At 40.2% G+C, this 12,124-nt stretch overlaps 1 long non-coding RNA gene across 1 annotated transcript in view; it reads left to right on the forward strand.

Annotated features, from left to right (window-relative positions):
• LOC123371894 overlaps window positions 1-10,981 on the forward strand; it is a 36,520-nt gene extending 25,539 nt beyond the window's left edge. The window contains exon 3 of the long non-coding RNA XR_006580000.1: window positions 10,897-10,981. This is a non-coding gene — a long non-coding RNA (uncharacterized LOC123371894). The remainder of the gene's footprint in view (window positions 1-10,896) is intronic.
• The last annotated feature ends 1,143 nt before the right edge of the window (window positions 10,982-12,124 follow it).

The raw sequence follows: 12,124 nt of genomic DNA on the forward strand, positions 1-12,124 counted from the left end.
ACAAAATTAATAAGAGAAAAATAAGAGCTAGTATATTTTAAATGAGGGTCCTTTGTGTATTTACTTTAAAAAAAGATATTTGATTTAATGGCATTTGACAATGGAACTAGTCTTAACAAAATCCATTGGTATAGCGCATACAAGTTAACTAAGACATGCTTAACTGGGAAATCCACTCATTCTAGATCAGGGATTGGAAACCTTTGGCATGCGGCTCACCAGGGTAAGCCCCCTGGCAGGCTGGGCCAGTTTGTTTACCCACAAGTTCAGCCGATCGCTGCTCCCACTTGGCGGCCAACACATCCCTCGGCCCGTGCCACTTCCCACAGCCCCCATTGTCCTGGAGTGGCGAACCGCGGCCAGTGGGAGCCACGATCGGCCAAACCTGCAGATGCGGCAGGTAAACAAACTGGCCTGGCCCGCCAGGGGGCTTATCCTGGCAAGCCGCGTGCCAATCCCTGGTCTAGATGTTACCAAGAGATCTGATTCAAGTTCAATGATTCTTAAAGACAGTACAGCTGCTGGTTAATGGGGATGGTAGTCATTAGTACACTTGATGGGAAGCCTTCAGATGATGTAATGGAGTTTTGCTCCCAGTTTCTTTGAGGTTGTCTGCTCTTCAAACAACATCTTTTAGCTCCTCCATAGCACTGACACATGCAGTAAGGGTATGGATTCAGTGTGCTCGACTGCTATCACTTTGCCTTCTATGCCAGCTTCACATGCTGGGCTGCCATAATGGGCATCTTGCTGCTTCACCTGTTACTTGGCTCTCATCGGGCAACAGCCTCTAGTACAGACAGTGTGTCTCCTCTGAGCTTGTGAATAACAAGATGGGATCTGAAACCCCTCAGCAGAAGTAGAATAAAAATTGTGTACGCTATTAAACACCACATTCTTGTAATGGATTTGAACAGCCAGCCAGGACCATTCTAATAAAGAAGATTCCACTGCATTTAAAACTAAGTAAGAACAAATATTTCCATGTAAAGATAGGATATTGCTTTCAACTTGAGTATGAGTTGTTCTCATTAGCTAGGGGAGATTTTTTACTTCAGGTTTGTATTGCTCGTGTAGCCAGTGGTCCTGAGTCTGATCTCACTTACATAGCATAATCAAGGGAACTCCACTAAATTCAGTGAAGTTGTGCCATTATAAAATTGGTGTAATTGAGAGAGTATCAGACTCACCAGATCCCGGCCATTGTTTAATGATATTTTGCACTTTTATTGATCTCCAATAGCTTCAAAAATATTATTTTAGCCTAATATAAGCAAAGTGAGGTAGGTATTATTGTCTTCATGCTACAGAGGGGGAAACTGAGGCACAGAGCAACTTGTCTATGGTCATCCACTGCTCAACAGCAGTCCTGGATGCAAAGCACCAATCTCACAGCTCAGCCCTGTGTCCATTTCACTAGCTCAGATGCACTGTTCAGGAAGAATGTGTGTAGCAATTTTCTTCTCTCATCTGATGATTTCCTTCTCTGTCTTTTTACCACGTTTTATAGTATTTATTTTGATTTATAAAATGCAAAATGCTTCCACGTCAAAAAGCTCTGGGTGCTGTGATGGGGTGTTCATTCCACACTCGACGAGAAGGGGTTAATGAGGCTGAAGTGGAGTCAATTAACTGAATAGGCCACAGCTAAGGGTGATTAGATGGCCTAAGGAACCCCTGAATGATGATGGAGCCCAGCTCAGAAGGAGCAGGTAGGGCTAGTACAAAGCCAGGAAGCTTTGTACAGATGAGGGCTTCAGTGAAGGAGCCTTCAGCTACTCCTTAGACATAAGCGAGGGAAACAAAACAAAACAAACAAACTAACATAAAGGTGTAGTAAAAGGTTCCGGGAAAAGGCAGCTGATTAGAGGGTCACTGAGATGGGTCTTGGAGTAGAGCAGTGTTTCTCAAACTTGGGACGCCGCTTGTGTAGGGAAAGCCCCTGGTAGGCCAGGCTGGTTTGTTTACCTGCCGCGTCCGCAGGTCCGGCCGATCGCAGCTCCCACTGGCCGCAGTTCGCTGCTCCAGGCCAATGGGAGCTGCTGGAAGTGCCGAGGGCTGAGGGATGTGCTGGCCTCAGCTTCCCAAAGCCCCCATTGGCTTGGAGCAGCGAACCGCAGCCAGTGGAAGCCGCAATCAGCTGGACCTGCGGACACGGCCCGGCCCACCAGGGGCTTTCTCTACACAAGCAGTGTCCCAAGTTTGGGAAACACTGGAGCAGAGGATGAGCCTGGCTTCCCCTACTAGCCACTGGGGAAATGCCCCAGTCTGGGCAGTGAATGGGAAGATAGCATGACACAGATTGCATGGGGGGATGGACTTGGATACCTTGAAAGGGGGAAAACAGATAATGACCTGGCTGGAGGGTCAAGCTATAAAAAGGGAGCAGGGAAGACATGAAGAGAGCATGATGAGTTTGAGAGAGAGAGATGGGTGGCAAGACATGTGAATGAGCAACAGAATGGTGCATTGGACCTGGAAGGCATTAATTCCCAGAGCAGGCAGGAGAAGGCATCTCAGTGGTAACTGTACCTTCTGACATGTGCCATGATAAAAACTACACTGCACAACCTGCTTAAGGAAATGAAAGTAAAGGGGTGTTGGTGTCTAATCCCATTGGGTGCCTTATCCCATCTAATAACATATTCAAATTCCACACATGGGTCTATTCCCTCCTGTCCTAATAATTGCTCAGAAAACACATGTGCACCTGTGATTGTTCACTGGGTAACCAGGACAGTGAGTCACCTTGTTACCTTCTGCTTCCAGTGTGAATGTGACTTGCTTGTGCTTAACTGAGTGTCAGCTCCCTGAAGCCTGTTAGCCACTTGAGTACTTTATTTTGGGCTATACCAGCTCTTACTTTGCATTGCAGGGTAACAACAGGTGCACCCCAGACTCCGTGTCCCTTTAAAATGTTCCCCAGTGATATCTAGCCCCCAACACGGACTGCTCACTTAAATACCAGGTCTACTGTCCCCAAAGGAACAGTACACACCAGATGGTAAGACCATCAGGACCAGCACTTTGCTTAACTTCACAGCAATGAGATATTTATAGTGAAAATAAGAATATGTTTATAATCAGATTCAAGTAATCATGAGTTAGGGTATTGGAAACAAATGGTTACATATAAAACAAAAGCATAATATGCTTTCTAGAGACTAAATCTAGCAAGTTAACCTCCTATCTAATGAAGTTTATCTTACCTAAAAATCTCTTGCAGCATTTTTCAACCAAGGACTGAGATCCCATTTTCATGAATGTAAACACACTACCCATCTATTTCCAAAGTGCATGATGAGGTGTCTTATTTGCCTCCTACATACACCCACAAAGTTCCTTGTCTATACTCAGAAAGGATAACCACCCATGGCTTTCCTGTTGACTTCACATGTCTTTAAAATCAGACTTGATATGTAAATAGGCAACTGTTGTATTAGCTTACAGTGCTTAATTTACAGGATCACAGGATGACTATGAGCCGCCAATGTGATATGGCTGTGAAAAAAGCTAATGCGGTCTTGGGATGCATCAGGCGAAGTATTTCCAGTAGTGATAAGGAGGTGTTAGTACCATTATACAAGGCACTGGTGAGGCCTCATCTGGAATACTGTGTGCAGTTCTGGCCTCCTATGTTTAAGACGGATGAATTCAAACTGGAACAGGTACAGAGAAGGGCTACTAGGATCATCTGAGGAATGGAAAACCTGTCTTATGAAAAGAGACTCAAAGAGCTTGGATTGTTTAGCCTAACCAAAAGAAGGCTGAGGGGAGATATGCTTGCTCTCTATAAATATATCAGAGGGATAAATACCAGGGAAGGAGAGGAATTATTTAAGCTCAGTACCAATGTGGACACAAGAACAAATGGATATAAACTGGCCATCAGGAAGTTTAGGGTTGAAATTAGATGAAGGTTTCTAACCATCATAGGAGTGAAGTTCTGGAAGCCTTCCAAGGGGAGAAGTGAGGGCAAAAGATATATCTGGCTTCAAGACTAAGCTTGATAAGTTTGTGGAGGGGATGGTGTGATGGGATAGCCTAATTTTGGCAATTAATTGATCTTTGACTATTAGTGATAAATATGCCCAATGGCCTGTGATGGGATGTTAGATGGTGTGGGATCTAAGTTACTACAGAGAATTCTTTCCTGGGTGTCTGGCTGGTGAGTCTTGCCCACATGCTCAGGGTTTAGCTGATCGCCATATTTGGGGTCAGGAATATTCCTCCAGGGCAGATTGGCAGAGACTCTGGGGGGTTTTCGCCTTCCTCTGCAGCATGGGGCACGGGTCACTTGCTGGAGGATTCTTTGCACCTTGAAGTCTTTAAACCATAATCTGAGGGCTTCAATAGCTCAGACATAGGTTAGGGAATTATTTCAGGAGTGGGTGGGTGAGATTCTGTGGTCTGTGTTGTGCAGGAGGTCAGACTAGATGATCATAATAGTTCCTTCTGATCTTTAAGTCTATGACTCTATGCCAACAGAAAGATATACATTTATTACCATCTGTCTGGAGCAAAACCTGTTTTTCACCTCTGCCTTGTTACAGACTTTAAAAACATATTTTCAGTATAACTCCTTACATAGTACCTGCAGGTACATTTCAAAACAACATTCATGATCTGTGTGATCCAGCTTTCATTTAAGACCTCCTATGACATTCTGTGGTGAACCACAATGTTCAGACCAGAATCAGGGTGTTCTTGTAACACCCTTGCCAGTTGGCATTAAGGATTCTCTGGGTCACAGCTCACTTTGTGAATCACAGCAGACATATCAATAAACTCTCGCAGCCAGCAACTGCCCCCCCCCTTCTCAGATGCACAGGCATGCACAAGGCACTGAAATCAGTGAATCTGAACATTCTTGCAAAACAAAAGGCTTATAGTGAGAGCTGAGACTCCTCAATTATTAGGATGTACAGCTCCTTTCTTCTCCAAGTCCAGAACTTCTCCTAGGAACCACTCACAAAAGAGATGGAAAAGACCTTTTAGGTCATCCTGTTATTGCAGAGGTGCTTCTTATAATATATTCTCCAGTACTTTTTAATTTTAGTTTTAAATGTTTCAGGTAATTACCTTTCTACTATTTCCTTTGATTTCACAAGATAATCATAGAATCATAGGATTGGAAGGGACCTCTAGAGGGCATCTAGTCTAGTCCTCTGCACTCATGACAGGACCCTAACAGGTGTTTGTCTAATCTCCAATTAGGGGCATTCCACAACCTCCCTAGACAATTTATTCCAGTGCTTAACCACCTTGACAGTTAAGAAGTTTTTCCTACTGTCCAACCTAAACCTCTCTTGCTGCAATTTAAGCCCATTGCTTCTTGTCCTATCCTCAGAGGTTAGAATAACAATTTTTCTCCTTCCTCCTTGTAACAAGCTTTTATGTACCTGAAAACTGTAATCATGGTCCCTCTAAGTCTTCTTTTTTCTAGACTGAACAAACTCAATTTTTTCAGTCTTCCCTCATAGGTCATGTTTTCTAGATTTTTAATCATTTTTGTTGATCTTCTCAGGATTTTTTCCAGTTTCTCCACATCTTTCCTGAGATATGGCCTAATCAATGAGGAGCAGAGCAGAAGAATTACTTCTCATGTCTTGCTTACAACACTCCTGCTAATACGTCCCAGAATGATGTTCAGATTTTTTTGCAACAATGTTACACTGTTGACTCATATTTAGCTTATGGTCCACCTATGCTGTCATTTCCCATTTTGTATGTGTACAACTGATTGTTCCTTCCTAAGTGGAGTACTTTGCATTTGTCCTTATTGAATTTCATCCTATTTACTTCAGACCATTTCTCCAGTTTGTCCAGATCATTTTGAATTTTAATCTTATTCTCCAAAGCACTTGCAACCCCTCCCAGTTTGGTATAGTTCGCAGACTTTATAAGTGTACTCTCTATGCCATTATCTAAATCATTGCTGAAGATATTGAACAGAACTGGACCCAGAACTGATCCCCGTAGGACCCCACTCATTATGTCCTTCCAGCATGACTGTGATCCACTGATAACTACTCTCTGGGAACAGTTTTCCAACCAGTTATGCACCCACCTTATTGCATCTCCATCTAGGTTGCATTTCCCTAATTTGTTTATGAGACAGTCATGTGAGACAGCATCAAAAGCTTTACTAAAGTCAAGATATACCATGTCTACCCTTCCCCCCGCCCCCCGCCTCTGCATCCACAAGGCTTGTTACCCTGTCAAAGAAAGCTATCAGGTTGGTTTGACATGATTTGTTCTTGACAAATCCATTCTGACTATTACATATCACCTTATTATCTTCTAGATGTTTGCAAATTGATTGCTTAATTATTTGCTTCATTATCTTTCCGGCTACAGAAATTAAACTGACTGGTCTGTAATTCCCCAGGTTGTCCTTATTTCCCTTTGTATAGATTGGCACTATATTTGCCCTTTTCCAGTCTTCTGGAATCTCTCCCTTCTTCCATGACTTTTCAAATGAACTATACGTTGTTTTGAAACATATCTTCTGTTCCTTTTAAATGTATTGTCATTTAATTTCAGAGCACACCTTCAACACACTATTAGGAGGCTTTCTTTGATAGTTTGTCTAAACGTTTCTTTTTCATAATTTCATCCCATCAGATCACTGGGCCACCATAAACAAATTACTTTTTTCTGGGGTCTTTCCAGACTTAAAATATATGTAGATTTGTTTCCTTATTTTAGTCATAATTTAACTAAACTATACACATCTTTTATTCTTTTCTCATATTTTGCCCTTCTGACCCTTGGCTGTTGCAGTTGTTCTTTTGTAAGTTCCCCCCATTTGCCATCTGCTTTCTCTGATATTGAGGTGCCCAGAAATGAATGCACAGCCTGTTTAATGTGAATACATCAGATGGGTTTCAGAAATGCTTATGATTCGAAAAGGGTGATGGTGGTTCTGGAAAGATTGGTAGTAATGGGGAGTTTACCCAGCTTACCTGAGGTATTTCTGGCATCCCTTTAACTGGGAATGAGTTTAATTTCCTGTTAGGGAAGCTGTCATTGGTCCAAGGCAAACCTCTATATAGAGCCAGGAGTGTAAAGTGATTACAAGAGTAGGACTCCTAAAGACAGCCTGGCTATGGGGAGAGGGAACATCAAGAGTCTTCTGCAGTTAAACACTATGTAACTTGCACCTCACTGAGCTGCTTTAACAGATAAAACTATGGGTTATATAAACATCCTCAGCCAGGGCACACACTACAGAGAAATATTTAGTAGTCAACTAACAGAACAAGTGTGAGTAACAATATACTTTTTTTAACATTTGAGGATAAACCGAAGGGCAACATCAGAAAATCTATAGCAGTTATACATTACATCCAGAGGAGACCATAAGTATCCTTTTAAAGATAGTCAACAAAATACATCCTCTCCTTCAGGACAAGCAGCATCCATAGTTTAATTATTTGCAGGACAGAGGCAAAGGCACATACTAGGAGTAAAGGTTTCATTTAAGTATACATTAGTTTTAAAAAGTGCTGAAAACTAACCTATGTATAAAATATATTCAAATCATCTATACCTTTAAAAGGGCCATAGTTATGGAGAAGAATGTAGACTACAGAACAAGTTTTGTAATGATTTTTCAGTTTTTAATCAGTCAAAACTCTCACTGCCTTCAGCAGTAAATTTGCCTGAGTATAAACTGAATACAGATGCCAGATTTGTCCCTATACAAATTATTTCCTTCCAGTCTCAATTGAAATTAAGATGAATAAATTAGGTGGTATGGGCACAGATAGGCCAAGAATGCAAAACCTCTCAAGTTTTGAATGTATATCTAGTGCTTGTGAGAAGAGCTATTATTTATATAAAGGCAGTAAGAATTCCAATGAAGCAATAATTAGAAAAAGAATACTTGATGAATTACAGCAATATAGTCATTAAATGTGATTTTCAATGGAGTCACTTTTAGACAGCAATCTGCAAAATTTATTTCTATGAGAAACTGAGGCATTAATATCTTCAGTTTTAAAGGAATGACACACAAGCACAGATTTTTTTACATTTCATAAACATTAGATATTCAGCAGAAGCAAACAACATGTGTTGTTTCCTCCACTGGTGAAACTGGGTGAAGATATCTTCTAGAGGCTAGTGGAGTGCCATGTCCATTTAAACTAGCATAAACTCCTGCCCCACAAGTACAGTTTGTGTCTGTGTGCGCACATGCGTATATCAGAGATACTTATAATGGTCGAAAGACACTTGCATGCATTCAACCATTGTTACCTGCTTAACTGGAAATAGCTTGGATATTATGCTATCCATACTCTACCTTTCTAAAGTACACGAGTTAAGTTGAAGTGTTTATGAGCTAAGTAGTTCCACTTCTCTCAAAACAGTATTGTGGGGAAGTGAAAAAAAATTCCAAAAGCACAACATGCTAAAACTTTGGAGTACCAGTCAGGGAAAGCCAGTTAGCTAGTTTTCATTCATTCAGCGTAGCACATTGAGAGCACACCTTTTTCCTCCCAGCCAAAGAAGCAGACTTCAGTATTATCACTGACATCCATGGGGCTACTTGCCCTAAAGAGAATGTGACTCCTCCTTCTCTGGAATCAGTTAACCCAATAGGAAATTTCTATTTTTGTGTTGCTGAGAGAACAACAGCACCAGTCTAACTTTATTTCATTAAAATTTCCTTAGGCTTACCAATAGCAGGCCTAGTAAAATTCATTCTGTTTAACCTTGTTAAGGAGTTCACCTTAGGTCCTAAGAAGGAAAGTATGCTTACCCAAGAAGAAGGGGAAAAGAAAACCACAAACAGGTCAAATAGGAGTAAATTAAACTTTGTTTAGATTAAACTGGTCAGTATGTGAAAAACAGTTCTCACGAGAGAAAACTAGCTAGCTCCAGGTAAATAAAATGTAACTAAAGTATCAGTAGAAGCCAGTATAATCATTGTATCCCATTAATTAAATCCACAAAAAGTAGATGTCAACTCCAAGAATTCAGTTCCCCAGATATTCTTCTAGCAGGGTGAAATCACAAAGAGCCTGGTCTCAGGCTAGATTCAGACTCTTGCAGTCTCAATTGGATAAAACACACTATAAATTTTAAGGGCCATGGCACATAAGGAAGACAGAATGTGAGTTCTCACAGATAGGAACTACAGTACAGGAAAAGGCAGAGCAGACAGATCTGGGAATAGTTACTGAACAAAATGATCAGTCACGTAAGATCATAAGCTCTTCAAGAAAGAAACCTTGTCTACCTTTATGGTTGTGCAGTACCTAGCAAAAAATTCCCTAGTCAGAATCAGGGTCCTGTGTAATGGTAGCATCTATAACTATTAATCATAACTAAAGGTTGAGACCTAGTATATTAAATATTAATTTTGGTTTCTGTGTCAGGAAACTTAAGTTATTTAACCTGTAGCTCCTTCCAATATCCCTGTTCATTCTTGCACTGTCTTTACTACTGATTTTCATGTCATCAGCACTATTTTTTTTAAGGCGTTGCAGAATATTTAGGAGCTTTTTGTGTAACAGAAAGACTTTCCAGCACATTCAGGTGGCAGAATATTTTCCATCTGGTTTTTGAAATAGAGATTATGGAACCATGCCAGTACTTACTGCTTCTGTCCAAACAAGTCATTGATTCTTTAATCTTCAGACTTATTTGGTACATTGCCTGGGTCCAACTGAAGTGCTGCTGTTCTCTTCTTTTCCAAAGTGAGAGAGAGAAAACCATCTCTCTCATATGGCAGATTTAATAAATTGATCAAGATAATTAGTGTCATGCCATCTGTCCCTTATGTAAGAAGAGCATTAGTCAGGGAAAGACTCCCATCTGGGCACATCTTCAATTTGTAACCAGTGCCATGAACAGGCCAAACTATACATGTTATCTAGCATCCAACAGGAAACATATCTGCTGTGATGTCCTCTGATATCAGGTGGGGATGTACATTGCTCCTATTTATTTTATTATTGCAATCCAGATTGCAGGATGAAACAACCCATTCTGTGAAGATCCACAAGCCTTGTGGAAATGCAGTTCAGCAACATAAGATGACACTACATGCAATCATAAAAGACACAGAAACCCTTTTAGATGCTTATGGCAATGAGCCATCTATAGCTGCAGTTTCCTGAAAATGACATTCTGACTATACTTTTAACCTTCCACTCATGGGTCAACTGTTAAATGCTACAAAAGCCCCCAAACGCACTGGATTTACTATTTATTTGGTTTCAAGTTATAAAAAGGCACCCCTCTAGTTCTTAGGTTTGTACTTAATTTTCACAACAATAGATTTGCAAATAGGACTCAATATCACAAAATGTGGACCAGTCTAAATCTTCAGAATTCCAGACTCCAGAACAACCACCCATCTGCTTGTCTTTCCCTCTCCTCTTGTGAGAGCCTGGAAGAACTGATGGGCCTGATATTATGATTTGATGGTGAATAAATCTGGGATCTGAGAATCCAATGGGGGAAATAAACTTCCCAGTGGAAGACTACTTGCTGAAAACACTCTGCCTCCAGCTTCCTCATAACAAACCAGAAGACAGTTAGCCTGAGCACTTCAGATTTCAACTGCGTAATATCAGACAGAGGAGGTCTTGGAGCAACGGGATCAAGGCCATTGTAGGATAAAACCGACTCCTTAAATTGCACCTATAGGGGAATAGGAAGCTAGTGCGGATGGTGAGGTGTGTTCCCCATGACAGACATCTTTTAACAGATGGGTCACACAGTCCCAGCTAGAAATGGTCAAAAATTTCTGTCAGCATTTTCTTTCTTCCTATGGAAAATTACTTTTTCATGAAAAAAATCTTCATTTTGGTCAACATTTTTTGTCTTTTTTTTTTTAAATTGAAAAATAGTTGAAACACATTTTTATTTCATTGATAGGATGAGCTCTAATTCCTGCTGATGGATGCAAGTGATATTCTGAGAGGACATCAACCATATGTACTTTGTTACAACGCCATCCCAGAAGGTCCTGATCAAGTAAAAGCATATGATTAAGCATATGTTTAACTTTAAGCACATGAATAAATTCCACTGAAGCTTAAGTATTTTGTTTGATCACGGCCTATATTAATTGATTATGATTTAGGATAGTAAAATTTTATTGCTTTATTATTCACAAATAAGGAAGTTTCAGGGCTATGCGGAGCAGATTCCCCTCCATAAACAAGTGAATCTCATTAAAGAAAACCATCACATTAAAATGAATGTTTGCAGCTCAGCATTATTTGCTAACTACAGTTATAAAATATTGTTCTGTTACTGGAAATAAAGGTTCTTCAAACATATAGGGCTCAGAGGGAGATAATCCTGTTGTACCTTTAAAGCTTTTTTTTTTTTAAACTAAAAATTAAATAACACCTTTCCAAGAACACCTTTCCAAAAGGAAAGCACATTGAACTTTTTGTGAGTTTTTTTGTTTTGTTTTGTTTTTGGTTCTATGAATGATAACGATATAGTTTTTACAACTAATCAAGAAGAAAAAATAGTCTCTACAATGCTTCTGGGACTGATTTTCATTTACACTAACATCACTTTATATCCCTCTGGTATGGTAAATGGTCTATGAAGTGGGCATAAACTATATTTACATTCTCTTCAACATCCATTTATCCTGCCAGAGAGGTGCAAAATGGCCTTAGCATAAAGGAGAATCACGCTCTGATATTTACAGATCCTGCAAAGGAGACACATGGCTGCAAAGGGAGACTGTCATCTTAAAGATTAATTTAGTAAAATTGGAGCTTACTTTGTCATATTTTTTTTCCTCTGAGGTTACATGTCATTCTGGTGGACAGGAAATACATCTTTACTGATTCTGATGAGGCAGGTAATTTCCTGTCCTCCAGGAGTTTTGATTGCTTCAGCCACAATTGAACACAATGAAGAGCTTCAAGATGATTTAGAATTGACTGAAAACTCCTTCCTACATTTTAGTAAAATAGTTTTTTGCAAGTTCCTATTGATTGTAAAACTTAAGAGGTTTTGTATATATTTTAAGAAACTGAAAAGCTGATCCCAATGTGGAACTAGTTAGAGGTCTCTTATTCCTCTGATTTCTAGTCCAGCCTTATCCACACTGTGGTATTTCCTCCTCCTCCTCCCCATG

The sequence above is a fragment of the Mauremys mutica genome, chromosome 1 (genome assembly GCF_020497125.1).
Source record: "Mauremys mutica isolate MM-2020 ecotype Southern chromosome 1, ASM2049712v1, whole genome shotgun sequence".
Taxonomy (NCBI): domain Eukaryota; kingdom Metazoa; phylum Chordata; order Testudines; family Geoemydidae; genus Mauremys; species Mauremys mutica.